This window comes from Peromyscus leucopus, chromosome 4 (assembly GCF_004664715.2).
Source record: "Peromyscus leucopus breed LL Stock chromosome 4, UCI_PerLeu_2.1, whole genome shotgun sequence".
Lineage (NCBI taxonomy): Eukaryota > Metazoa > Chordata > Mammalia > Rodentia > Cricetidae > Peromyscus > Peromyscus leucopus.
This window is the reverse complement of record NC_051066.1, coordinates 43302641-43329455: the sequence shown is the minus strand read 5'-3', so window position 1 is coordinate 43329455 and position 26815 is coordinate 43302641. Positions and strand designations below refer to the sequence as shown.

Genomic DNA, 26815 nt, shown 5'->3' with positions numbered 1-26815 from the left:
ACGCAGGAAAAGCCATATGTTGATAAGGGGAAATACCTGACATTCCAAACATTCCCTATACCCCTAGACAAATGTCAACCAATCAGGGTCCTGAACCCTGGAAATCCCCTCACCCCAACCTCTACTATGATAAAAAAAAAAAAAAAAAAAAAAAAAAAAACATGCCTGGGCTCTGGGCTCTCTGATCTCACTGCTGCATCTGACAGACAGGGAGACCAAGCTCACAGCTTGAAGATAATAAAGGCTCTTTGCTTTTACATATGGGATTAGATCTCCATGGTGGTCTTTTGGGGGTCCCCGTGATCTGGGCATAACAGAAATGGTGGATGGAAGCTTTTTAGATCTGGTGACCATATTCCGGAAGCTCAGTGAAATACATCAGACATTAGAGATCCACCCAAATGTGCCCTCATCACAGTGCCAAAAGTAAGACAAAGAATTGTCATATACAAGAAATAGTTGATAAGACTAGCAACTTATTTAGCATTAAACACCTTGAAGGTCAGAAGACAGAAGGATATTTCAAGATGCTTGGAAGACTCTCAGCTAGGACACCTGTGCTCAGGAAACTTACAGAAAACATAAGCATAAAACAGCTTTAAATATTTAAAAACTAAATGAGTGTGCAACTGGCAAAATGTAAATACTCCTACAGTTGGTCTCCAAGATGAAATGCAAGGACACTAGATAGTAACTTTAAACCACAAGAAGCCATAAGGATCCTGGTAAAATTAACCCAGTGAATAATAAAAAGCATAGATTAGGGCATGACGGCTCACTCTTATAATCTTATCACTTGGAAAACTAAGGCAGGACAATTGCTATGAGTATGAGAATATTTACCAAGTTCAAAGCAGGCCTGAGCTACAGTATGTGATTCTACATGTATACACACAGTTTTTGTTTGTAACTCCTCTATTTTTCCATAGGATTTTAAGATCCAAGTATACGAAGCAAAAACTATGTGTGTACAATGGGTTTAGATAAATTCAGAATGGACACAACTGCCATTTGTATAATAGCACAACTGGGAGGAAAGGGAAAGAGACCAAGATAGACAAATATTCTGTGTGCTGTTAAAGTGATCTGAGTATTAATACAAGCTATATTGCTATAAATTAATATGCCAGTGTTAATTCTCAGGATGAACACCAAGAAAATAAATATAGTAAACAAAAATCAAAGATATTAAAATAGAGCAGTAGAAAATATTTCACATGAAAAAAGTATTGTAGATGAATAAAAGCATTTAAAAAACCCCAGACATCGAAGAAATAAATGAGAGATTGACCAACATCAATGTTATTTTACCAATACACTGAGATACAGATAGTTTTCTCTTTTTAAATTATTCTCAGAGGAAAACAACCAACAAGATGTCACCATAAGAATGACTATTTCTGAAAAGACTTTCAGATAATAAAAGATGCCTTCAAGGATAGGGCAACAAAAGGAAGTCTTGAGTAGGAAAGACAGTTAAGTGGTTAAGAGCATTTCCAGCAGATCAGAGTTCAATTCCCAGCATCTACTTTGGGTAGTTTACCTAAACACATGAGTATGTTATGGTGGTTTGAATGAGAATGGCCACCATAGGCTCACATATTTGAATGCTTAGTCACCAGGGAGTGGAATTGTTGGAAAGGATTACAAAGATTAGGAGGTGTGACATTGTTGGAGTAGGTATAGTCTTGTTGGGGGAAGTGTGTCACTAATGGTGGGCTCTGAGGCTTCAAAAGCCCATGCCAGGCCCATTCTTTCTGTTCTCTGACTCTGTTTCTCCCTCTGTCTCTATGTCTGTCTGTCTCTCTGTGTCTCTCTCTGTGTCTTTCTGTCTCCATCTCTTTGTCTTTGTCTCTGTCTCTCCCTCCCCCTTCCCCACCTCTCTCTCTCTCTGCCTGCATGCCTGCAGATCAGGATGTACTTCTCAACTACTGCCCCAGCACCAAGCATGCTGCCATGCTCCCTACTATGATGACAATTGACTATACTTCTAAAACTGTAAGCTAGTCCCCAATTAAATGCTTTTTTTTAAAATGATCATGGTGTCTCTTCACAGCAATAGAAAAGTGACTCAGACATATTTATATTTGAAATACAAATTTATAATCTGTCATGGCAGTAGATATTTATCAGACCTCTGTATGATGCTAACAGCAATAGCAACAAGCACATTTCTAGGCTACTGAGAGCAGCAGGTCACCTACCACTCTCTAGATTACTTCTCCTTTGCTTTTGGTACCTAGAAATCGTTAATCACTTGAAAGTTTAGTCTTACATGCAAAACAATATTTATTAAATTTTAATATTTTACCACCACCCCCCAAGCTATCTGATCATCTAGTTGCTAGACATTAGATTATCACTAAATGATTCCCTGTCCACGAATCTCCTGGAACGCCGCCTAAAAGTCATAACACTTAAGCTATTACAGTAAAACTTGGGCTTTCAAAATAATTTTTATTTTTTTTTAATTTCTAAGGCCTCTCAGGGGAAACTGAAAATGGCTAAAATCAGAAAGGAAATAGAAAATTAAAGACTTGTGGAGACTCATTAAGAATGAGAATTACATTTGTAAATTTAAATATTATTTTAATTGTTTTATATTAGGGCAATTACTGGGTAATTTAGTTGAACAATTATATTCCCATTGCATTTAAATTGTATGTTACTAATAATACAGAGAAATCTAAGAGCTTGGAAATGTCAGAAATGCATTATCATTTACCCTAGCAAAAGGTTTGAAAGAAATGAGGCAACAATGAAGAGCTCTTTCTCACACTTGCAAAAACTATACAGACTTCCAATCACTGCTTGGCCTACATTAGGACTGTCAGTAGCTGGGAGGGCCAGCCTCCAGTCACCAGCAGGGTAATGCAAGAAACATGTACTTAGGAAAAATTCTTATCTATCTGAGGCCTAGAATTTTTCTATCTGAAGGGAAAATAGGGAAACACACGCACTTTCTGATGGTAACTTTCTGTTTTACTTCATCTTAAAAATGGTCTCTGACTCTGTCTCTCCTCAGATATATTATACATGGTTACATTCTCCATACACCCAAGTTACATTCCATACTGTTATATCCCCCACTCAGCACACACACAGGCACACACACACAGGCACGCACACACGCACACACACACACACACACACACACACACACACACACACACACACACACACCCCTCACTGCTCTTAACATAGTTTCATATCCCCACTTAGTTACCCTGACCCATGCCTCAGCTTCTTAGACTCAGTGTTCTGCCTACCCTGGTCTTCTGTTCTTGGATCCAACAAGCCCATTCTTCTTCTAGTATCTTTCTCTTGACTCCACCTAGGATGTTCTAAACACTGAAGCATCTTTTCATATTTCACCTCAGAAATATCTCCCCTACGAGGCCTTTCCTAATCAACCTGTAAAATGTTCCCAGTTACTTTGTCATTAAGGTATTATTTTCATCTCATCATTTAGTATAATCTAAACATAGTGTACTTTGATTAGCATAGCTCTGTGTTCTCTCATTAGTGAAAATTGTGGTGCTGTGAGGGAGAGACTTGATCTGTTGAAGCTAGCTTCATTCCAAGATGGTGGAACAGACAGAAGATCCTCAATATATAGTTAGATGGTGACTTAGGGTTACTATTGCCATGATGAAATACCAAGACCAAAAGCAAGTTGGGGAGGAGAGGGTTTATTTAGATTACACTTCTAGATCACTGTTCATCATCAAAGGATGTCAGGATAGAAACTCAAACAGGGCAGAAACCTGGAGCCAGCAGCCAGTGAAGAGGCCATGGATAGGTGCTGCTTATTGGCTTGCTCAACCTGTGTTTTATAGAACCTAGGATCACCAGCCCAGGGAAAGCACCACCTGTAATGGGCTGGGTCTTCCCCCATCAATCACCAATTAAGGAAATGCCCTATTTTGTAGATATCCATAAGAAGCCCATCCTTTCCTGAACAGAAATGGAGGAGTGAATTGGGAGGTGGGGACACAGGGAATGTGAGGGGAAGGACTGGGAGGAGGGGAGGGTGGGAAAACTGGCTGGGATGAGAGAGAGAAAGAGAGAGAGAGAGAGAGAGAGAGAGAGAGAGAGAGAGAGAGAGAGAGGAGAGAGAGAAGAGAAGAGAAGAGAAGAGAAGAGAAGAGAAGAGAAGAGAAGAGAAGAGAAGAGAAGAGAAGAGAAGAGAAGAGAAGAGAAGAGAAGGAAGGGAAGGAAGGGAAGGAAGGGAAGGAAGGAAAGGAAGGAAAGGAAGGAAAGGAAGGAAAGGAAGGAAAGGAAGGAAAGGAAGGAAGGAAGGAAGGAAGGAAGGAAGGAAGGAAGGAAGGAAGGAAGGAAGGACCCTACAGACTTGGCCACAGCCTGATCTTATGGAGGCACTTTCTAAAATAAGGTTCCCTCCCCTCTAATGACTTTAGTTTTATCAAGTTGTCATAAAATTATCCAGCACAGATGGAGTTTTTAGAGCTGTGGATCCAAGCAGTTTGACATCAATGGAAAATCCCTGATGGTCAGTCCCCTGAGAAGCTTACAAGGTGATATCTGTACACAATCCACAAATGTAAACTCAAGAGAGAAATTGTAGGTGAACATCATGGCGACATGGTTGGACGGAAATTTCAGTAAAAGGCTTTCCTGGGCATGTTTTGGTCATATCAGCTGTCTAGGCTTTGGTTTTGTTATTTTTGTTTGCTCCATGAAAGAAAAGCAAATTAATTTCCAAATTAGCTCATCAGCAGGCAATCACAAGAATAAAGACTCTCATTGGTTATGCTGGTAGATGTCTAATACTCAGCTCTCTTGGAGGATAAAGCTTCAGTCTGTATATGTATTTAAAGAAATTTTTTTAAAGTAACAGGTGTCTAATGTGGTGCCTTGATCAGGTTATGCAATAAAGCTCATATTGTATGTACATTTTGCCAGTTTTGATCATGCAAATACAACATGGCCAATTCCAAGCAACCAACCTGAAGTCACCAGGTATAAAGTGCAGAGGAGCCCTGCTCCACTGCTTCACCCTGCTCCTCCATGCTGAAGTCAGCAAATCTACTATGCACCAATGATGCAGTGAAATATTTCATATCCATCTCTTCTCTTTTACTACAACCCTGCAGAATTAATTTGTTAGTCATGTGTCAGATATGGGGAAATAACATCAGTGACTTGCCCAAGAGAACACCTCATGAAAGGGAAAAAACAAGACTTCAAACTAAAATCTCTTTGCAATTAGGGTGTTATACCTTTCAGTGTGTCAGGGATGGTAATCCAAAGAGCCAAGAACAACAGAAGAATTTTGAAAAATAAAATAATATTTTAAAAGGCAAGTGTTGAGCTGCTTCTTAATATCAGAACAATTTTCTAAATATCCTGTCTCCCTCACAGATGATGCAAAATTTATTCCTATCTGTTGAGTATATGGTTCACTGGAATGAAATCCTTAAAACAGAAATTCAGAGAAGACTATACAAAAAAAAAAACAAAACAAAACAAAAATAAAAACCTTTTCACTATTCTGTGTACTCCTGTTTCTTCCCTTCTGTTTATAGAAAACACCTATAATTTTAATGTCTTAGACACCAAGGAGTCCAGACTGAAAGAAAAGACACTGAAGGATAAAAGGGGGGTTGTCTTCATGTGATGATGGCTATAACAACCAGAAGACACTGTCCTCTGTCTGTCCTCTGTCCTTAAGTACAGATTAGCGTGGAGAGTAAATAAAGGAACTGGAAAAGTGTAAAAGGGAAATTTAAAGTCACAGAGAATTAGCATCAATGGCTATAGCAACATTGGTGCTTAGACATGACAAAATAAGGGGAAAAATTGCATTATCTCCTGTTTTCAAAATAAACTCTCAGACTTCCTGAGGAAGGAATTCTGAGTGGAGGAATTCCAAACAAGGATGTTAAAGGAGGGGATGGGTCATTGTGACTCAAGCTCATAGTCCCAACACTTGGGAAACTGGAGCTTCCTGAGTTTCCCCTTGGTACAAGGTAACCAAAGAGATTACCTGTGCCTTCTTTTATAGAACTCACCTCCCACAAACAGAAGCAATGGGCCTTTCCTGTACTTGTTGTTAATTGTCCGATATTATAGCAATATATTAGTCTTCATGCATGAGTAATATGATAATATTCTTTAGGTAATAAGTCAGTTACAGAGAGAAATCGTGGTTCTAGTATGACCTGCAAGTTTCAAAATTCTTTGTCCAATGTCTCCATCTGCTGGTCTGTGAAGCAGGTTTCAGCATCAACAATGAAGCAGCAGGAGAAAGACACTCAAGATGTAAATGTACTAGGGATGTTTCAGATCCAACCCTTCATGTGCATTATTCAAATACTGTTCTTTTCTGTTAAGCTCTTGTTTTTCCCTATTTCCATCATGTGAGTTAGTTTATTACTGATAAATCCATTTCCTGATACTACGTAATAAATGATATTGGATTCTGGAGGAATGGAGTCAGTTTTCACATTCCATAAAGAATTATATAAGGAATTTTATGAAGAAGAGATTTGTTACAACAATGAAGACCTCAAATTAATATTCTTACAATTTCAGAAACAGCTCTAAATTGATGTTTAAATTGGGATGTTTAATTTGATGTTTAATAGGATAGAACATCAAAAAATATATAAGGATAGGTCACAGATTATGCAGGTTATACGAACAGGAATTGGCTATCCAAATTTAGAGTAGGGGCCACTGCTGGTAGCCCAACATTGTGTCAATGTTTTGTAAATCAACCACTAAAAATGATACATAAATAATTTCCTCAGTCTATTATTTATCATTATATGGGTGATATTTTATTGGCTGCTTCTGATACAGATATCTTCGGGGGAAAAAATGTTTAATGTAGTACAAAAAAAAATTTTACCCTGTTGTGGATTACAAATTTCTCCTAAAATAAATACAAAGAGGAGATTCTCTTAGCTATTTAGGCTGTAAATTAAGTAAACTGACAATTCAGCCATGGAAAGTACAGATTGGGAGAGCCAATTAAAATTATTGGATGATATTTACTGGTTGAGGCTATAATTGTATTGTCTACTCAAAAATTAACTAATTTGTTTCAAATTCTACAAGGTGACTCAAGATTTAAACAGTCCAAGACAGTTTACAGCTGAGGCTAAAAAACAATAGCCTTGGTAGAACGTAAATTGCAAAATGTTTATATGGATAGATTAGACCTTATAAAGAGATGTTTTTTAAACAGAAGGGGGATATGAGGACCCCCCAGAGATAGACTGAATAATGACCTACTAATTTTAAAATTTTTTAAACGCTAATTAAACAGGAACAAAATTGAGTTATAGAAAGAATTGCTGAATTGAGTCAGCCCATGTATTATAAATATTTTAACATCAAAATAGTCTAGGGGAAGTGTTAAGTTAGGGCTGAGGTTATACTAATGTTTCCACAGGAGATTTACAACAACTAATTTTTCCAACCTGGGGACAGCTTGAGAGTTTGTGTGACAAAGGAGAGATGATACTTCGCATCATTCACAAGCCTCTAAATACTACAAACTTATTTCTTGCCATGCTTTCTATGGTAACGGTGCAGGTAAAAGGGATGGATCATAATTACTGGGTTAATATCCCCAATCCTCCAATTAACATAGCAGTAAGTTGGGGAGATAGGAATATTCCTGTAGTGGTTTACGAATCTTCTTGGCTACTTGGTCCTTAGGACAATCAAGGTCCCACTCAGCCAATAGAGGAGAGTAAAATGATTGACAGTTACACTGTTGGAGTAAAAGGTATTCCTATTTGCATGGTGAATGGAATTCAGTGCCTAAAAATAATCTCTCAAATGTGGCTATCCATTGTCAATACTACCCAAGATTATTGTAATAAGCTTTATATGCTTCATGTGTCCGGTTTTAAAGGACAAGAGATTAAAGCTATTAGTTCCATAAATCTACCATTCTGAGATGAGGGTTACCAACAAGGAATCTGACTGGATACAATGGCAACAGTGTAAGAGTGAGAAACCTTGAGTGCTAATTAATATCTCCAATGAAGACATTAATTGGAGCCCTTATGGCTCCCCTCAAGGAAAATATGCTCACTTAGAGTTAAGATGGAAATGGTATAATATAAGTGGAACTGTGGAAACCAGTGCTTCTATTAATGAATCTATTCAGTGGCATGGAGTTGGAATGGCAAGTCCTGTCCTACAATTTGGCGATTCAATTCAGACTAACTTGTGGAAATTGGCAAATGGCTTCCACCCTCTTAAGATATGAAAAGGAAAATTAAACATTAAAGATGATAAGTACACTCTGTCTTTTAGACTAAATCAAAGCCATTCTTTTATGGCATGTGTACCATTGCCTTATTTGCTATTAAAGGGGCCTGTACAATGACACCCAAATAATTACAGCATCACTTGTGAATGGTGTGCCCTTCATACCTGTGTTAATTCTAGTACGTTTTTAGGTTTGACCTTTGAAAGTTTATGTATTCTTAGAGCAAGGCCAGCAATCTGGATACCGGTGAAGTTGTGGAGGCAATGGCAGGACTCTCCTGTGATGATCCTGGTACAGAAGCTCATTGAAAGAATATTAAAAAGCACACATCATGTGGCTGGACTGGTGGTTGCAGTTATTATGGGAATCATTGCATTGACAGCTAGAACAATAACATCTGGAGTGGCACTTCATAACGAAATCCAAACTGCTGAATTCATTAGAGACTGGCATAGGCATTCAGAAGAACTTTGGACTGAACAAAGTAAAACTGATGAGATAATAAATAAGTTAGCTGAACTAAGACAAGCTGTTGTATTCTTAGGTGATCAGTTAGAGACTTTAAAGGAGCAGATAAAATTAAAATGTGATTGGAAAAAAAAAAATAGCCGGGCGGTGGTGGCGCACGCCTTTAATCCCAGCACTCGGGAGGCAGAGGCAGGTGGATCTCTGTGAGTTCGAGGCCAGCCTGGTCTCCAAAGTGAGTTCCAGGAAAGGCACAAAGCTACACAGAGAAACCCTGTCTCTAAAAAACCAAAAAAAAAAAAAAAAAAATGTGATTAGAATGTTTCTTGTTATTGTATCACACCCTTAAGATTTAATGAGAGCAAATATGATTGGGAAAAGGTTAGAATGCATTTGTTGGGTCACCCTAATGCTTCTCAAATAGTTTTTGATTTACAGGAAGAAATCAAAGAAACTTTTGCAAAAAAGGTACCTGATACAACAGGAATGGATATTCCAAAAAGAATGCGATTGGCTTTCACTTTTATTTGACAAGGCCGATGTCCTTTTTCTCTTGGGAATTTTATCTTGTTGGCCGTTCTAATCATCTCATGCTTCCAATCCTGCCATATGATGTATGGCTGTTTTCTCCCTGCTATTTCCTTTGGCACCTTCCCCACTTCTTCCCAGGACCCTCAAGAATCCTGTTGTTGCTGCTGCTGAGACTTTAAGCAGATTTGCTTTGTCCACAGTTTTGTTTAAAAAAAAAAAAAAAAAAAAAAGACTTTCATTCTCACTGGGACACATTTTATAGAATTTTTGCTAAAAAAAAAAAAAAGAAAGAATGAATGAAAAATTATGGAAAACTGCCATGACCTATCATTAAAGCTTATTGTCTAGAAACAATGCCTAAAGGAAGATCATCAGCAGATCTGGACCTAGTGAGTATATTAGAATTTTTGAGGATTATACACTTCTCTATGATAAATCTCAACAAGTTATGGATAGAAGGAATGTGTCTCAGCAAAATAGAGGCAATGTGGAATAAGTCCATGGCTAGCATCACCCCAAAGAGGGTAGCTGAGAGTTTCTCATCGAAATGTTACATGACAATCACATCAGGAACTAGAATCAGACAAGCATGCTCACTATCACCATTCATTACTTCTCAACATGAAACAAGTAATCCAATCCAGAGCAATTAGGCAAGAGAATGAATTGAAAGCCACCCGCATTAGAAAGGGCCAAGAAAAAAACTTTTAATGAAGCTGATTATTTTGAGAAGTAGTTTCAATGAAATGGTAAGAGGCATGTTGACTACTATTGAGGCTTTATCTGAAATCCACAAAGTAATCAATGATAACCCATTCTGTGTAAACACGACACAACAAAACCCATTTGAGGGGGTAAGTAACACCACTATGCCTTTCAATGTCAGTCTCTTGTTTTTATATTCACTATCGACATCCCAGCCAAGGTTCTCATTTCCTCACATTGAGTTATGGCACAACCTTCCTATTTTTAATATATTATACATCATATTTACAAATTGGTATCGGTTATGTCCAAGGTTAGTAAAGATGATACCAACTGAAGATCTACTCGGAATGCCTTAGCAGATAGGGGTATCTGCCTCTGACACCATGGTATCTATATACCTTGATCTGGCAATGAGCCAGATGGTAGCCGTTAATGTATTTATATTGTGGTTTTATTTCAGCCTTTCCACTTTTACTTAAGCATTTGTGTTTATGTCTAATTTGCCATTTTTGAACTCCGACATTAAAATGTTCTTCACTATGGAGATTATATATTTTATTACATCAACCTTGGAATCTGGCACAAAAATATGTCATCTTTTTTTTTTTTACTTGCCTTTTACTTACTCTTTGTGTCTTTCCCATCATGCATCTTAATCCTATTAATCTCCCCACCCCTTCATATTCACCCTCTGCCCTTGCAACTCACTTGCCTAAAATAAAATAAAATAAAATTTAAGAGAAAAGGAAGAAAAGGAAAAAAAGAAAGAAAAATTTTGTCATGGGAGCTGTAATGTGACACAGTGGGTTACAGGGTATACTTTTTAGTCCATATATCTTTACTGGCACGTGCTCATTGCAGATCCAGCTCTACTGTGTTGCCCAGGTGAGGTACAGGGGGACACTCTCCCAAGTGCTGCAGCTGGTGAGGGCCAGGGACAGCTCTCCTGCTCTTATGACCTCAGGGCCAGTTCTCCCAACTGCCACAGGTGGCAGGCAAGGTGTTATTTGAACCTTGGATGGTCTTACAATAAAAAACACGGAGCCAGATAATGGGGTGAAAGCTGAAAGGTCAGAGAAACCACAAGCCACAGCCAACCTCACCTCGCCAACTCCTCAGCTGATTCTGTTTCCACAAATCCTCAGAATGAAAGTCTCTGAGTTCTCACCCTAAAGAGTCCCAGCTGAACTGCTTTAGTTCCTGTTTCCTCACGCCTTATATACCTTTCTCTGCCCTGCCATCACTTCCTGGGATTAAAGTCGTGTGCGCTTCCCAGTACTGGGATTAAAGGTGTGTGCCAGCACTGCGAGGTAGTCTTTCCATCGCCCACACCACATTATGGCAAATGAGGGGCAGGGCCAGATGGCCCATGCTCACGTTCTTAGGCGGCTCACTCATGCCCCTGCCAACAGGGTCAGCCCTTCTTTGCTACCCAGGAGAAGTGTAAGATCCACTCTCCTGAGTGCTGCAGCTGGTGAGAGGCAAGGCCAGTTCTCCCAATATTGCAGCCAGTGAGGGGCAGAACCAACTCTGTGCAGCTGTATCCTCTTGGCTTTCCGTGTTATCAGGAGCCATCGACATCAACCCAGACCACGGCGGCAGCAGAGCTATGGACCCAGACATGGGGCCTGCCAGCAGCCCAGGCCCAGACATCAAGATGGCTCCCAGGTGGCTAGCAAGTCACCCACCTCATCCCATTCCTCATTTCCTTCACCTCTTCAGATATGCCTCAGACTACAGGTCATGAACCATTCTGTCTCTTTCTCTCTCCCATACCACACCACACATTTGCTCACCATAATAGGGCCCAACAACCTGGTGCCACAAGGCATCAGGCCAGCCCATGCTTTCTCCTCTGTGCCCAAAGCAGGCTACCCTGGGCATGCAGGTGGGTCTCCTTGTCCTACTCAATGATCAAAATATGTGTTCTTTACAGACATCTAAGCACTTGTAGCATTAACAGAAATTGATGTGTTATTTCGCTTTTCTCTTTAATGGGGCCTAAAATATAAGATAGTCTCAGATTCCTTTGTGGAAGTCCCTGAATGTGTCCTTACCTGAGAGAATAGGTGTAAAAATTATGGTTATAAAATTACATTAAAAATACTGAGTGGACTTAGGAAAATGATGTATCTCAGTTAAAATTATTCAGGATAAGCTGAAGAGATGGCTCAGTGGATAAGAGCACCAGCTGCTCTTCCAGAGGACCCAGGTTCAATGCCCAGGATGTATTTGCTAGCTTAAAACTGTCTATAACTCCAGTTACAAGGGATCAGATGCCCTCTTCTGGCTTCCACAAGTACTAGGCACGCACATGGTACACAGATGTACTTGCATACAAAATACCAATTCACAAAAAATAAAATTAAATATAAATTTAAAAAATTTGTAGAAATGTAGGCCTTGCTGGTCAGAAGAAAGATTGAGATCCCACTGCCACCTCTTCTGACCCCACCACCTGCCCTGCTGCTGGGCCCACCCACACTGGCCTCAGGCAGACATTCTCTGCTCAGGCACAGGCCACGCCACTTAAACGAACAACTGTACTATGGGCCATGCCAGTCAGAAGAACAGGTGCAGGTCACACCAACCAGAAAAACAGACCACACCAGCCAGAAAAACAGATAGACAAACTCAGGCAGAGACTCACTTTAAGACAAATTGCTAAATGGTCTTATTAATAAAAACCCAGAGCCAGATATCTGAGAGATCAGAGAAATAGGACAAGCCACAGCCAACCTCACCTTACTGACTCCTCAGCCTCTAAAGAGAACTACTTCCTGTATACCTAGCCTTATATGCCTTTCTGTCCCTGCCATTTTGCTTCCTCTCTCCACCCAGCAACATCACTTCCTCTTTATGCCCAGCTCTGTCACATCCTGTCTGTCTGTACAGACCTCCATGGTTAGTGCTGTGATAAAGGCATGTGCCACCATGTCTGGCTGTTTCCGGTGTGGCCTTGAACTCACAGAGATCTGGATGGATCTCTGCCTCCCGAATGCTAGGATTAAAGGCATGTGCTACCATTGCCTGACTTCTGTGTTTAATATAGTGGCTGGCTTTTTCCTCTAAACCTCAGATAAACTTTAGTGGGGTGCACAAATAAAATATCACCACACTCACTACTGGAACAGAAGCCACAAAAGCCACCAGAACTCCAGATAGGTGCCACCAATTCCATACACACACCAGGATATCCTCCACTCTCTCAGTTCACCTGACACTAGATACCCATCCTCAATGCCCACTCCACTTCTCTTTCTTCACTGTGCCCCACACCCAAATTTGGTAGAAATCTCCTGTGGGACCAAAGCCACCAGAAGTCCTTCCCACAAAGTCTGATAGAGACTCCCTGCTGAACCAGAGACCATACCAACTGCTAGAACTCCAGGCCACAAAAGCCAGAAGACAAAAGAGAAAATGGAAACCAAGGAACAGAACAGCCAACCAACAAAGCCAAACTCAGAAATCAGCACCTAGACCTATAATTACCCCAACTGCAGATTCTTAGACTGCAGTATAAGAACTCAATCAACAACAGCCAGGGCAATATGTCACCACCAGAGCCCAGCTATCCTACATAGACCTCTAACCACTAAGGAAGTAGGAACAATCATTAAAAGTCTCACAACCAAAAAAAAAGCTCAGACAGTTTTAGCACAGAATTCTACCAAATTTAAAAGAAGAGGTAATACCAATACTCTTCAAATTATTCCATAACACAGAAACATGAGGAACATTGCCAAATTCATTTTATGAGGCCACAATCACCCTGATACCCAAACTACATAAAGAATGAAGAAAGAAAATGAAAGAATGATGTCCCTTATGAACATTGATGTAAAAATATTCAATAAAATACTCACAAATGGAATCCAAGAACTTATCAAAAAGTTGATCTACCGCAATCAAGTAAGCTTCATTCCAGAGATGCAGGGATGGTTCAGCATATGAACATCTGTCACTGTAATACACCATATAAACAATCTGAAAAAAAATTCAATCATCTCATTAGATGCTGAAAATACCTCTGAAAAAATCCAACACCCACTCATGATAAAAGTATTGAAGAGATCAGGGAGACAAGGGACATGCTTAAATATAATAAAGGCAATTTACAGCAAGCCTACAGACAATATCAAATTAAATGGAAAGAAACTCAAAGCAAATCCACTAAAATCAGGAACAAGGAAAGACTGTCCATTCTTTCTATACCTATTCAATACAGTACTTGAAGTTCTTGTTAGAGCAATCAGACATGTAAAGGAGATCAAGGGGATACAAATTGGAAAGGAAGAAGTCCAACTATTGCTACTTGCAGATGACATGATAGTATACATAAGTGACCCCAAAAATTCCACCAGGGAACCCCTTCAGCAAAATGGCTGATTGCAAGATTAATTACAAAAAATTAGTAGCCCTCCTATATACAAATGACAATCTGGCTGAGAAAGAAATCAAGAAAGCAAAATTCTTCACAATAGCCACAAATAACACAAAATACTAGGTGTAACTCCAACCAAGCAAGTGAAAGACCTGTATGACAAGAACTTCAAATCTTTCAAGAAAGAAATTGAAGAAAATATCAGAAGATGAAAAGATCTCACATGCTCATGAATCAGTAGGATTAGTATAGTAAAGATGGCTGTCTTGCCAAAAGCAATCTACAGATTCAAGCAATCTCCATCAAAATTCCAGCACACTTCTTTATAGACCTTGAAAGAACAATACTCAACTTCATATGGAAAAAAAACCCAGATAGCTAAAAGAACCATGTACAATAAAAGAACTTTCTGAGGTATCATCATACCTGATTTCAAGCTTTACTACAGAGCTATAGTAATAAAAAAAAATGGTATTGGCATAAAAAGGGGAGATTGATCAATAGAATTGAATCAGAGACCCAGATGTAAATCCACATTCCTATGGATAACTGATTTTTTTTTATAAAGAAGCCAGAAATATACAATGGAAAAAAAAAGAAAGCATCTTCAATAAATGATACTAGTCTAACTGGATATCAGTGAATAGATCTATATCTATCACCCTGCACAAAACTCAAGTGCAAGTGGATTGAAGACCTCCATACAAAACTAGATGCACTGAACCTGATAGAATAGAAAGTGGTAAATAGCCTTGAATGGATTGTCATATGAGACAACTTCCTGAACAGAACATCAATAACACCAATAATCAGGTGGAATTTCATGAAACTGAAAACTGCTGTAAGGCAAAGGATACCATCAATAGAACAAAACATCAGCCTACAGAATAAGAAAAGATTATTACCAACTCCACATCTGAGAGAGGACTAATATTCAAAATATACAAAGAATTCAAGAAACTAGGCATAAAGATACCAAATAATCCTATTAAAAAATGAGGTACTGCTCTAAACAGAGAATTGTCAACAGAGGAATGTTGAATTGCCAAGAAATGCTTAAAGACATTTGATTTCCCTTAGCCATCAGGGAAATCAAAATGACTCTGAGATTCCATCTTACACATGTCAAAATGGCTAAAATCAAAAACACAACTGACAGCTCATGCTGGTGAAGATGTGGAACAAGGGGAACACTCCTCCATTGCTGGTGGGAGTGCAAATTTGTACAGCCATTGGAAATCAATATGGTAGTTTTCAAAAGACAATTGGGAATCAATCTACCTCAAGAATCAGCTCTGCCACTCCTGGGCATATACCAAAAGATGCTCCATTCTACCAAAAGGACACTTGCTCTACTATGTTCATAGCAACTTTATTCATAACATCCAGGAACTAGAAACATTCTAGATGTCCCTCAACTGAAGAATGATAAAGAAAATGTGGTACTTTACACAATGGAGTATTCCTCAGCTGTCAAAATCAATGACATCATGAATTTTTCAGGCAACTGAGTGGAACTAGGAAAACTGATCCTAAGTGAGGTAACCTAGACCCAGAAAGACAAACATGGTATTTAGTTACTTACAAGTGGGTATTAGCTATAAAGTAAAAGATAACTATGCTATAATCCACAGACCCAGAGAAAATAGGTAACAAGGACGCTCAAGATCAGTGGGGAGGTAGCATGACCTCTCTGGGAAGGGGAAAGAGAATTGAGATCATTATGGGTGGAGGGGTGGGGAATGCGAACAGGAGGGATTAGGTGGAGGGAGAGAGTAATGGGAGAGACAATTGGAATTGGTGCATGCATATTGGGGACAAGCTAGAAACCCAGTGTGATGGAAACTCCCAGAAATCTATGAGGGTGAACCTAGCTAACACTCCTAGTATGTAGGTTACAGAGCCTAAACTGGCCATCTCCTATAACCAGGCAAGACTTCCAATGGAAGGATTGCGACATCAACCCAGTCACATATCTATAATTTGTCCTTCCTGAAAGATGTGCTGAGGTAAAAGTGGTGCAGAAATTATGGGAGTGGCCAAACAATTACTGGTCCAGCTTTAGACCAATGCCACAACCTGATATTGCCTGGAGGGCAATGACCCAGAGGCTGGATAGCCTGGAACCAAATACAACTGGCAAACACACACACACACACACACACACACAGAGAGAGAGAGAGAGAGAGAGAGAGAGAGAGAGAGAGAGAGAGAGAGAGAGAGAGAGAGAATGAAATGACAGAGAGAGAGAGAGAGAGAGAGAGAGAGAGAGAGAGAGAGAGAGAGACAATGAAATTATTTCTAATGATATTCTGCTATACTTGTGGATTGGTGCCTACCCCAAGTGTCATCAGAGAGGCTTCATCTAGCAACTGATAGGACCACAGCCAAACATTAGGTGGAGCTTGGGGAATCCCAAGGAAGAGGGGGAGGAAAGAGTGTAGGTGCTGGAGGTGTCAAAGACACCACAAGAACACAGCCCACAGAATTAACTAAGCAGAGCTCACAGAGACTGAATTGACAATCAGGAAGCCTACATGGGTCTGACCTAGGTCCTCCGCATATATGTTTTGGTTGCATAACTTGCTGTTCTTGTGGGACTCCTTATAGTTGGGGAGGGGTGGGTGCTATCTCTGACTCTTCTGCCTGCTTTTGGGACCCTCCTACTGAGTTGCCTCATCAAGGCTTGATATGAAGGTGTATACCTAGTCTTATTGTAACTTGTTATGGCTTGTTTGGTTGATATCCCTAGGAGGCCTGCTCTTTTCTGGAGGGAAACAGAGGAGAAGTAGGTCCGGGGAAGAGGGGAGGTAGGGGGGAGGGACTGGGAGGAGAGGAGAGAGGGGAAACTGGCCAAAATGTAATATATGAGAAAAGAATGGATAAATAAGTAAATGACAGTCAGTGACAAGCATTAGAAATCAAGTCTGGCCCACTTAAACAAATGTATTAGGTCACAAGGTTAATTTTTTAATTCAAAATTCATGAGAAGGCTGCATAAGAAAACTCAGAAAATTTGGACTCTAACAGTCCAAATAAGGACCCAGCAGAGCTCCATCACCAAGGTAACAGGTTCTGGCCACTTTTTGTGCCTTTACATTCAGCTTGCTCAATTTCTCAGTATTGGGGAATAAAACTGGCCTAAGCAGATTCATTTGCTCTTTTCTTTGATGGACAGAGAGTAAAACATCTTGATTATCCAAAATCAGGAGAGGTGGTTTGTCCATTTAATTTTAATCACTTACTGGAGGATGACCACTGAAGGTGTCCTCCACATAAAGGACAATAAGAAAAACCCATGAGGTTTTAAAATTGAGCATTTAAAGACCAGCCAAGTATATAATCAGTTTACAGAAGTACACAGATGGAGAATCTTGATATAAATGGTCTATATCAATTGGAACTTTATCATAGACTTTATCCTTGAAGCAAGATGGTTCCCGCAGAATGAGTATGGGTTTGGAGTCAGGAAGCATGTCTGAGCCAATGACAGGTACACTCAGGGGGCATCTTGCTAGTTTAGGCTACTTCCAGGGCTGACCCTAACTTCACTCAGACATGTTTTGAAGCCACATTTTAAAGCCCTTATGGTTCATATTGATAAAAGAAATTTATGTGAAGAGGAAATTCACAGTGGAGGAAGGAAAAAACAAGTGAACAAAACATGGCCATGTGTTCCTGACCCTGACATCAGATGCCCAGGCTTTTCTAAACCAAGAGACATTAGTTTTACATAGACATGAATTTAGACACATAAAAACCATGAAGGTAAGTTGCCTAGATATTTATCGGATATTTCCAAAGAATGGCAGATATCTTAGAAATGTGTCTCAGTTTTGTTTTGTTTTTTTCTTTAGTGTCTGGATATGCTTGCAGTCTAGAAAGTATTCGCTAGATGATTTTCACTCTAGAAAAAGAGAGGAAATACCTTAAGATTAACACATTTCCTACCACTCATGAGTTTTCTTATTTTTCTTGCACCATATGTTATGGACCTTAGATGTCAACACAGTCTTGTCTACATCGAATGAAGCAGTCTGATTGGTACAAACCATGCAGGTTAGTCTACAAAAACAAAAAACAAAAAACAAAAACAAAAAAAAACAAAAAACAAAAAAAAAAACCCTATATAATTGCATGAACCCACAAAGCATCGCAGTTACATTGTATTTTGGTCATTTGAATAGTCTTTGTCTTCCAGTTCCTAGCACTTTAGAAATGTTCTCCCTCAGCAAAGGAAGGGAAGCCAACAACTGATATAGTTTCTGGAAGTATTTAATGATAATTTATCAGATATTCCTAGTGAGATCAAAGCTCTGGATGGTTGTTGTTATGATTCTGGAGACGATTCTTCTGACAGTGAAATTATTAGACCTGTAAAGAAGTGCAAGGTGGCGGTGCTTTCAGGTGATTCCGATACTGATGAAGATACTGAAAATTGTTGGTCTGAAACTGCCACACCACCACACTTACAAATGTTTGAAGGTCATGCTGGGGTCACTACATTCCCATCTCAATGTAACTCTGTACCCTCGGTGGCCAATCTCTTTTTTGGTGATGAACTGTGTGGGATGTTGTGCAAAGATCTGTCCAACTTTCATGATAAAATTGCAATGAAACACAAAACACCTTCTAGAACACTGAAGTGGTCTCTTGTTACACAGAAGGATGTCAAGAAATCCTTGGCCTAATTATTCTGATAGGTCAAGAAAAGACAGCTTGGAAGACCATTGGTCAACAGATCTTTTGATATGTACCTCTATATTCCCACAACAATGAGTTGCCATAGATCTGAGCAAATAGGGACATTCTGGCATTTCAATGATAACACCAAAATGGACAGTTTCTCGGGGAGACTTTTCAAGATCCAACCTGTGCAATATTATTTGATGCATAAATTTCAAACAATATACAAGCCAAAGCAACAATTGTCTTTGGATGAGGGAATGATTCCATGCAGAGTACATTCAAAATGTCTTACATATAACCCAGCAAAAATAACAAATTCTAGTTCACTTGTTTGGCTGGTGTGCAAGACTGACACCAGCTATGTGGAAATATGCAGTGCCGAAAGAAAGAAAGAAATGGCAAGAAACTGTTCTTTCAGTCCTTGGACCCTATCTTGGCATATGGCACCATATTTGCCAGGACAGTTATTATCAATACTACATCTACCGCTGAATTGCTGCTAAATTCAACAAAACTAGAGTCTGTGGGACTATTGGGGAGAGTTCAGGCTTACCGTCAACTTTGAAAATGAAAACATCAAGAATAAAGAAAGACGACATAATATTTTCCAGAAAAGCTTATATTCTTCTAGCATGAAAATACAAACAGATTGTCTGAATGATATCAATAATCCTTATGTCTCAATAATAAGACTTCTGTCTCAACAACAGAAGAAAAATAGAAAAATGGGAGAGAATGTTCTGAAACCCACCTACATCAAGGAATACAATGCCCACATGAAAGGCATTGACTGTGCAGAAAATTCCTTTTAGGTTGTTCCATTCTAAGGAAAATGATGAAGTGGGTAGACAAAAAAGTAGTGCTGTACCTTGTAAACTGTGGACTTTTCAGTTCATTTAGAGTGTGCAATGTCCTCTATCCACAAGCAAAATGAAGTATGAACAGTTTCTTTTATTGGTGGCGAGAGATTGGATAAGAGATGACAATAATGAAGGCTCTCTGCAACCAGAGACAAACCTGTCCAACCCTTCCCCTAGGGGTACAAGGAGAGCACCTCGAAAATATCCACCCCTAAAGGTTGTCTGGTGATATGAAGCAGATTGAACCTATGTGTATTCCAGCGAGTAAAAAGAAAAAAATTCCTACAAGACTCTGAAGAGTTTGTCCCGCCCATGGAAAAGAAGAGAATCCAAATACTTATGTAAATTTTGTTTGGTCCCTCTTCATAGAGGAAAATGTTTTACATATTACCATATGTTTAAAAAGCACTAGGAACTTTGTTTCATTAGTTGTTTAATTGTTTAATTAGCTGTTTAATTGTTTTAGTAAATAAAAATGTTATAATTATAGAAAAACAACACCTAAAGTTGCATCATGATCTGTAATTATGATGTCTTAAATAACATGTAGTTTGCCCAAAAAATGTATAGTTCCTGGTGTATGTCTTAGAGATTTCAATGCAGTACAAAATATGTTAAAAATGATAAAGCAGCCTGGAGGTAATGGCACACACCTTTAATCTTAGCACTAAGGCAACAGAGGCAGGCAGATATCTGTGAATTCAAGGCCAGCCTGTTTACAAAAGAGAGTTCCAGGACAGCCAGGAGTGTTACACAGAGACACCCTGTCTCCAAAAACCAAGGGGATGGAGGAAGAATGATAAAACAAAAACTATGTAAACTCAATGAGAACACAGAATGACTTCTACACTGTTCTCATGTTTACATAAGTTTTCTGGTTCTATTCACCTAAAGAGTTCTGAGAACAAAACAGTTTGTAAGAACATTCCACCTCCCCAAGTCTTAGCTTAAATCTCTTGTGTATTCTTGAGAAGAGGGGGAAAATTATGTGTTACTCTTAGAATTTAACATTTCAGATATGGCTCTAACACGTTATCCAGAATTGAGGAAGATGTGTGATGTTGCTGGTGAATATGATAAACCTAAGCAGAGCATAGTGAAGGGAAGACAGGAAATCATTGGCATTTCCTTTTTCTACATACAGATCTTATCCAAAGAATCAGGAAGATTTTCTTACAGTAGAACAAAATCAATAAATAGTAACCCTTGTTTAGTATCTTAATGAATGCAAGGTCCTGAATCTGTCCTCATTTCAAAGGTGAAGTAGCTTTCTCAGGGAAGGAACAGACATCACTATGTTGTTGGCCACACAAATCACTGAGTCACTATACACATGGAGCTCAATACCTAAACGTAGTACTCATTCGGTACAAATATCTTAGGGAGGAACATCTAATACTTGTGACATCTTACATCTTGGATCAAGGATACTGCAAAAGAAGACTGATTTGTTTACATTTTTATGGTCTACTAAGGATTGGGTAGGAGAGGGAGCCACATATGTAGCTAGAGTTTTCCTGCCTTGCCCACAGTCAGGACAAATCTTTGTCACACGCCAGTCCCACAGCCGCTCAAACCCAACCAAGTAAACACAGAGACTTATATTGTTTACAAACTGTATGGCCGTGGCAGGCTTCTTGCTAACTGTTCTTATAGCTTAAATTAATCCATTTCCACAAATCTATACCCTGCCATGCGGCTCATGGCTTACTGGCATCTTTTCACGCTGCTTGTCAGGGTGGCGGCTGGCAGTGACTCCTTCTGCCTTCCTGTTCTTTTATTTCTCCTCTATGTTAGTCCCGCCTATACTTCCTGCCTAGCCATGGGCCAATCAGTGTTTTATTTATTGACCAATCAGAGCAACTTGACATAGAGACCATCCCACAGCACAGCAAGTGCAGACCATCTCAGACACCTGCACTCAGGCTTGTGGTCCTAATCATCCTCTATGCGGACCTGCTGGGTAAAGCCACGAGGAACCCGAGAATGGGCTCCCACAGGACATACAGAACATCCCACAGCACACATACATCATTTTCCCTTTTTATTATTTACTTATAAGAAATAATAATTCTTATTTGTTTGTTTCTTTGTTCATTTATTGATTCATTTTATGTTCCTGCATGTATGTATTTGCATCACATGTGTACAGTGCCCAGGAGGCCAGGAAAGGGTATAGAATCCTCTAAAATTGTTACAGAAAGTAGTAAGCTGCCCAGTGCCAGTGCTGGGAACTGAACCCAGGTTCTCTGCAAAAGTGAGTTCTCTTAACTGAAGAGCCAGTCATGTTTCTCAATAAATTTTTAGTCTTTGAGGTTCTCTTTTTGTAATTCTAGACATAGAATGAACAGAAATATATGAGTCCTGCTACACTGCATGAAACATATCACAGTGTATACTAAGAAGAAAAATCAGAACAGTTTAGGAATCTAATACACCTTATTAACAACCACATTTAAAAGTCACATGTTGCACACATAGAAAATATCTACTATCTTATGAATATTTTCTTTGTTACAATAGCAACACCGAACACTATAGACAGAAACATTTGTGAAATGTTCCATATGACGCAAGGTCATTGTTAAACGTTAGTGTTTTTGGCAGGCACTAAAGCATTAAAGTCTAATTTTAAGCATATCCAGGATGTGGTAGCTTTGGATAAAAGGACACATTAAAGTGTTTATAATACCATCTTCAGAACTTATTGAACAAATATGGAAGATCGTCATTTTACTGAATCTCCACTGAGCACTTTCAACCTCAGGAAAAAAATTAAGGATTTATTTGTGTATATATTTTAGTGTGTGTGTGTGTGTGTGTGTGTGCGTGTGCGTGTGCATGCATGCACATGTGAGTTATGTGCATCATGCAGGACAGAAGAGTGTTAGAGCCTCTGAATATGAAATCTTAGTTGGTTGTGATGTGCCAATGCAGGCATTGAGAACCAAACCTGAATCTTCCACAAGATCAATAAATGCTCTTGACTTCTGAACTATCTATTCAGTTCTCAGATAATAATAAATAAAATGATGATGATGATGAGAGCATTAATAATATCATAAAATATAATTCTGTGTGGATGTTTATAGTATAACATCATTTCTTCTGAGAAAAAAGTCCACATAATAAATTCCAAGTCAATGAGTGGAGGCATCTACAGTTGTTTTCATGGTTTCAAAAAATTCTCATTGTAGCCTCCATAGCTTTAGGCATTACTGACCTATTTCTAAGATTTCTTTCAATCATTTTCTGGTATTGAACATTAAAAGTTATCTAAGGGATGATTGAAAATGTGCACACAGCTGGGCAGTGGTAGCCAGGCGGATCTCTGTGAGTGTGAGGCCAGCCTGGGCTACCAAGTGAGTCCCAGGAAAGGCGCAAAGCTACACAAAGAAACCCTGTCTCGAAAAACCAAAAAAAAAAAAAAAAAAAATGTGCATGCATATTCCTATAGGTAGTATGCAAATAACAAGAATGCACCTACAGATTTGGGGAATTGTGAGGAATCCTGGGACCAATTATCTATGAGCACCAGGAGATGATTGCTTGCCCTGGGCACTGCTCTAAGAGTTGAACCAAATACACGTAAGCCTACTATTCACCTGTGGTGTACATTCTAGTTGTAGATACGTCTAGGGAGTACCACGAGATATGTTTCCAAAAGTTTAAATGAATAAATGAATAAATGAAGAATCAAGGATCTCAACATAAATCCAGATACACTGAACTTGATAGAAGAGAAAGTGGGAAATAGCTTTGAATGCATTTGTACAGGAAACAACTTCCTGAGTAGGACACCAATCATGCAGACACTAAGATCAACAATTAATAAATGGGACCTCATGAGACTGAAAAGTTTCTGTAAGGCAAAGGACAATGACAATAGAACAAAACAGCAGCCTACAGAGGGGGAAAAGATCTTCACCAACCCCACATCTGACAGAAGGCTGATTTCCAAAATACATAAAGAACTCAAGAAACTAGGCAACAAACTAAATAGCCCAATTAAAAATGGAATACAGATCTAAACAGCAAATTCTCAATAGAGGAATCTCAAATGTCCAAGAATCACCTAAAGACATGTTCAACATTCTTAGCCATCAGGAAATGTAAGTCGAAATAACCCTAAGATTCCAATTTACACCTATCAGAATGGCTAAGATAAAAAATATAGTAGACAGCTCATGCTGATGAGGATGTAGAGCAAGGGCAATATTCCTCAACTGCTATGGAAGTGCAAACTTGTATAGCCACTTTGGAAATCAATATGAAAATCAATTCTCAGAAAATTTGGAATCAATCCACCACAAGACCCAGATATACCACTCTCAGGCATATACGCAAAGGATATGCAATCATACCACACAGATACTTGCTCAACTATGTTCATAGTAGTTTTATTCATAATAGCCAGGAAATGGAAACAACCTAGATGTCCCTCAACCGAAAAATGGATTTAAAAAAAATGTGATACATTTACATGATAGAGTATTGCTATAGAACAATCTTTTTGTACACTGTGAATATGTATTGCTCTCATTGGTTAATAAAGAGCTGACTGGCCAATAGCTAGGCAGAAGGTTACGTGGGACTTGTGGACAAAAGAAGAGTATAGGGTAGAAGAGGGTGGAGTAGCCATGAGATGACTCAGAGAGAAGCAAGTTGAACATGCTGTGCTGAAAAAAGGTACTACTATGTGGTAGAGCATAGATAAGAAATATGGGTTAATTTAAGTTGCTAAAGCTAGTTAGTATCAAGCCTTAGCTATAGGCCGAACATTAAGTCTCTATGTGGTTATTTGGGAGCTGCCAGTTGTCCAGACAGAAAACTCCTCCTACAGATTATTACTCAGCTGTTAAAAACAGTGACACCATGAAAATTGAAAGTAAATAGATTGAACTAGAAAAAATGATCCTGAGTGACCTAACTCAGACTCAGAAATACAAACATGGTATGTACTCACTCACAAGTGGATATTAACTATAAAATAATGAATAACTATCTGCACCTACAGACCCAGACAGACTAGGTTCAAGGAACAAGGAAGGTTCAAGGGGGGGACAACTGGATCTCCCTGGGAAGGGAAAATAGATTAAACTTTGTGAGTGGGCCGTAGGTAGATGGGGATGGGAACTTGAGTGATCAGATTTGGAGGGGGCCAAAGGGAAGAGTACTGAAAGGGATTACTGGAGGGGGTGGGCATTTCAGAGTCAGGTAAAAAAAAAAAAAAAAAAACCTGGTGCAAGGGAATCTCCCAGGAATCTACAAGGATGATCCCAGCTAAGGCTCCTGGCAGTTGTATATATTAATCTGAACTGGCCATCTCCTGTGACCAGGTAAGACTTCAAGTGAAGGGAGTGGGACACCAACCCATTCACATAACCTTTGACCTACAGTCTGTCCTGCCTATGGGATGTGCTGAAGTAAGGGTGGTCTAGCAATTGGCCAACCAATGACTGTCTAATCTAAATCTCATGCCAGGAGAGTAAGCCCACCCTTGACACTGCCTCAAGGACCAGGACCCACAGGCTGGATGATCCAGAGACCAGGATAAAACCAAATACAACCGGGGGGCGGGGGGGGGGGGCAGCATGTTAATGTAATGATCAATGATCCTTAACAATATTCTGCTATACTCATAGATTGATGTCTTAGTCCAATTGTCATCGGACAGGCTTCCTCCAGCAACTGATGGAAACAGATGCAGACCCACAACCAAACATTAGGCAGAGCTTGGGGAATCCTACAGAAGAGGGAGAAAAAGGATCATAGGAGCCAGCAGAGTCAAGGACACCACAAGAAAACCCAAAGAATCAACTAACCTGGCCTCATAGGAGCTCACAGAGACTAAACCGCCAACTAGGGAGCCTGCACAGTATTAACTTAGGCACTCTGTGTATATGTTACAGTTGTGTAGCTTGGTCCTCTTGTGGAACTCCTAACAGTGGGAGCAGGTGCTATTTCTGACTCTTTTACCGGCTCTTGGGAACCTATTCCTCATACTGGATTGCCTTGCCCACCCTTAATACATGGGAAGGTGTTTAGTCTTACTGCAACTTGAAATGCCATATTTTGTTGATATCCATGGGAAATCTGCCCTTTCCTAAAGAGAAGTAAGGATTGGGATGGGAACAGAGGGGAGACTGGAGGAGAGGATGAAATAGAAACTGTGGCCCAGATGTAAAATAAGTAAATTAATTAAAAAACATGAAAACAACAAAATGAATAAGTTAATTTTGACTAATGGTAAGTTCTAAGATGTAAGGAAGATTGAATATTATGAGTGGGAGTACAGGAAAGGGTTAAATTGAACTGGTTGCTGCAGAAACACTTCATTGAAGAGATCCTGTCCATCATTGACTAGAAAAAGTCAGAGAAAGTATGGCTGATCGTCTCACATAGGCATGAGTTTAAACTGTTGTATGAACATTGAAAGATGACAGCAGAGGCAGGCTGGACCACATGAGCTTTGCATGATGTGATAAAGGCTGTGAATTTTCGTCTGGGAATGTTACCAAATGGGATTAAATAATTTCATTTATAATTTAGGTGATCATTCTGGCTACTAGTAGAGTGAAAATGTAGCGAGTATGCAAAGCAGGGATTATAATCTTGAAGCTTTTGCAGTTGTCTAGACAAGGCTGGCTAGATATTTAGACAAGGATAGCAACTTAAATAAAGGGGGTAGAAGAAAAGAGGGGCATCACACGACACGTTTGAGGTGCCAAGGGTGTGCTCTTTACTCATTGTTCTATTTTATAGGAATGTGATTCCAGATCATCATCCCACTTAGCAGAGGAGAACCAAAACATAACACTACACTCTAGAACTCATCGCACCACAGCTGGCAGAGCCAGAATCCTAGTCAACATCTGCCTATGACCTGCGATGTTGACAGTATACAAGTGTCAGTACCTAACT

The 26815-nt window shown here is 39.4% G+C and overlaps 1 long non-coding RNA gene across 5 annotated transcripts in view; it reads right to left on the bottom strand.

Annotated features, from left to right (window-relative positions):
• Positions 1–26815, bottom strand: part of LOC119087842 — a 139794-nt gene that overhangs the window by 100842 nt on the left and 12137 nt on the right. For all 5 annotated transcript variants that reach the window (XR_005091330.1, XR_005091327.1, XR_005091329.1 and 2 more), the window contains exon 2: positions 13825–13945. This is a non-coding gene — a long non-coding RNA (uncharacterized LOC119087842). The remainder of the gene's footprint in view (positions 1–13824; positions 13946–26815) is intronic.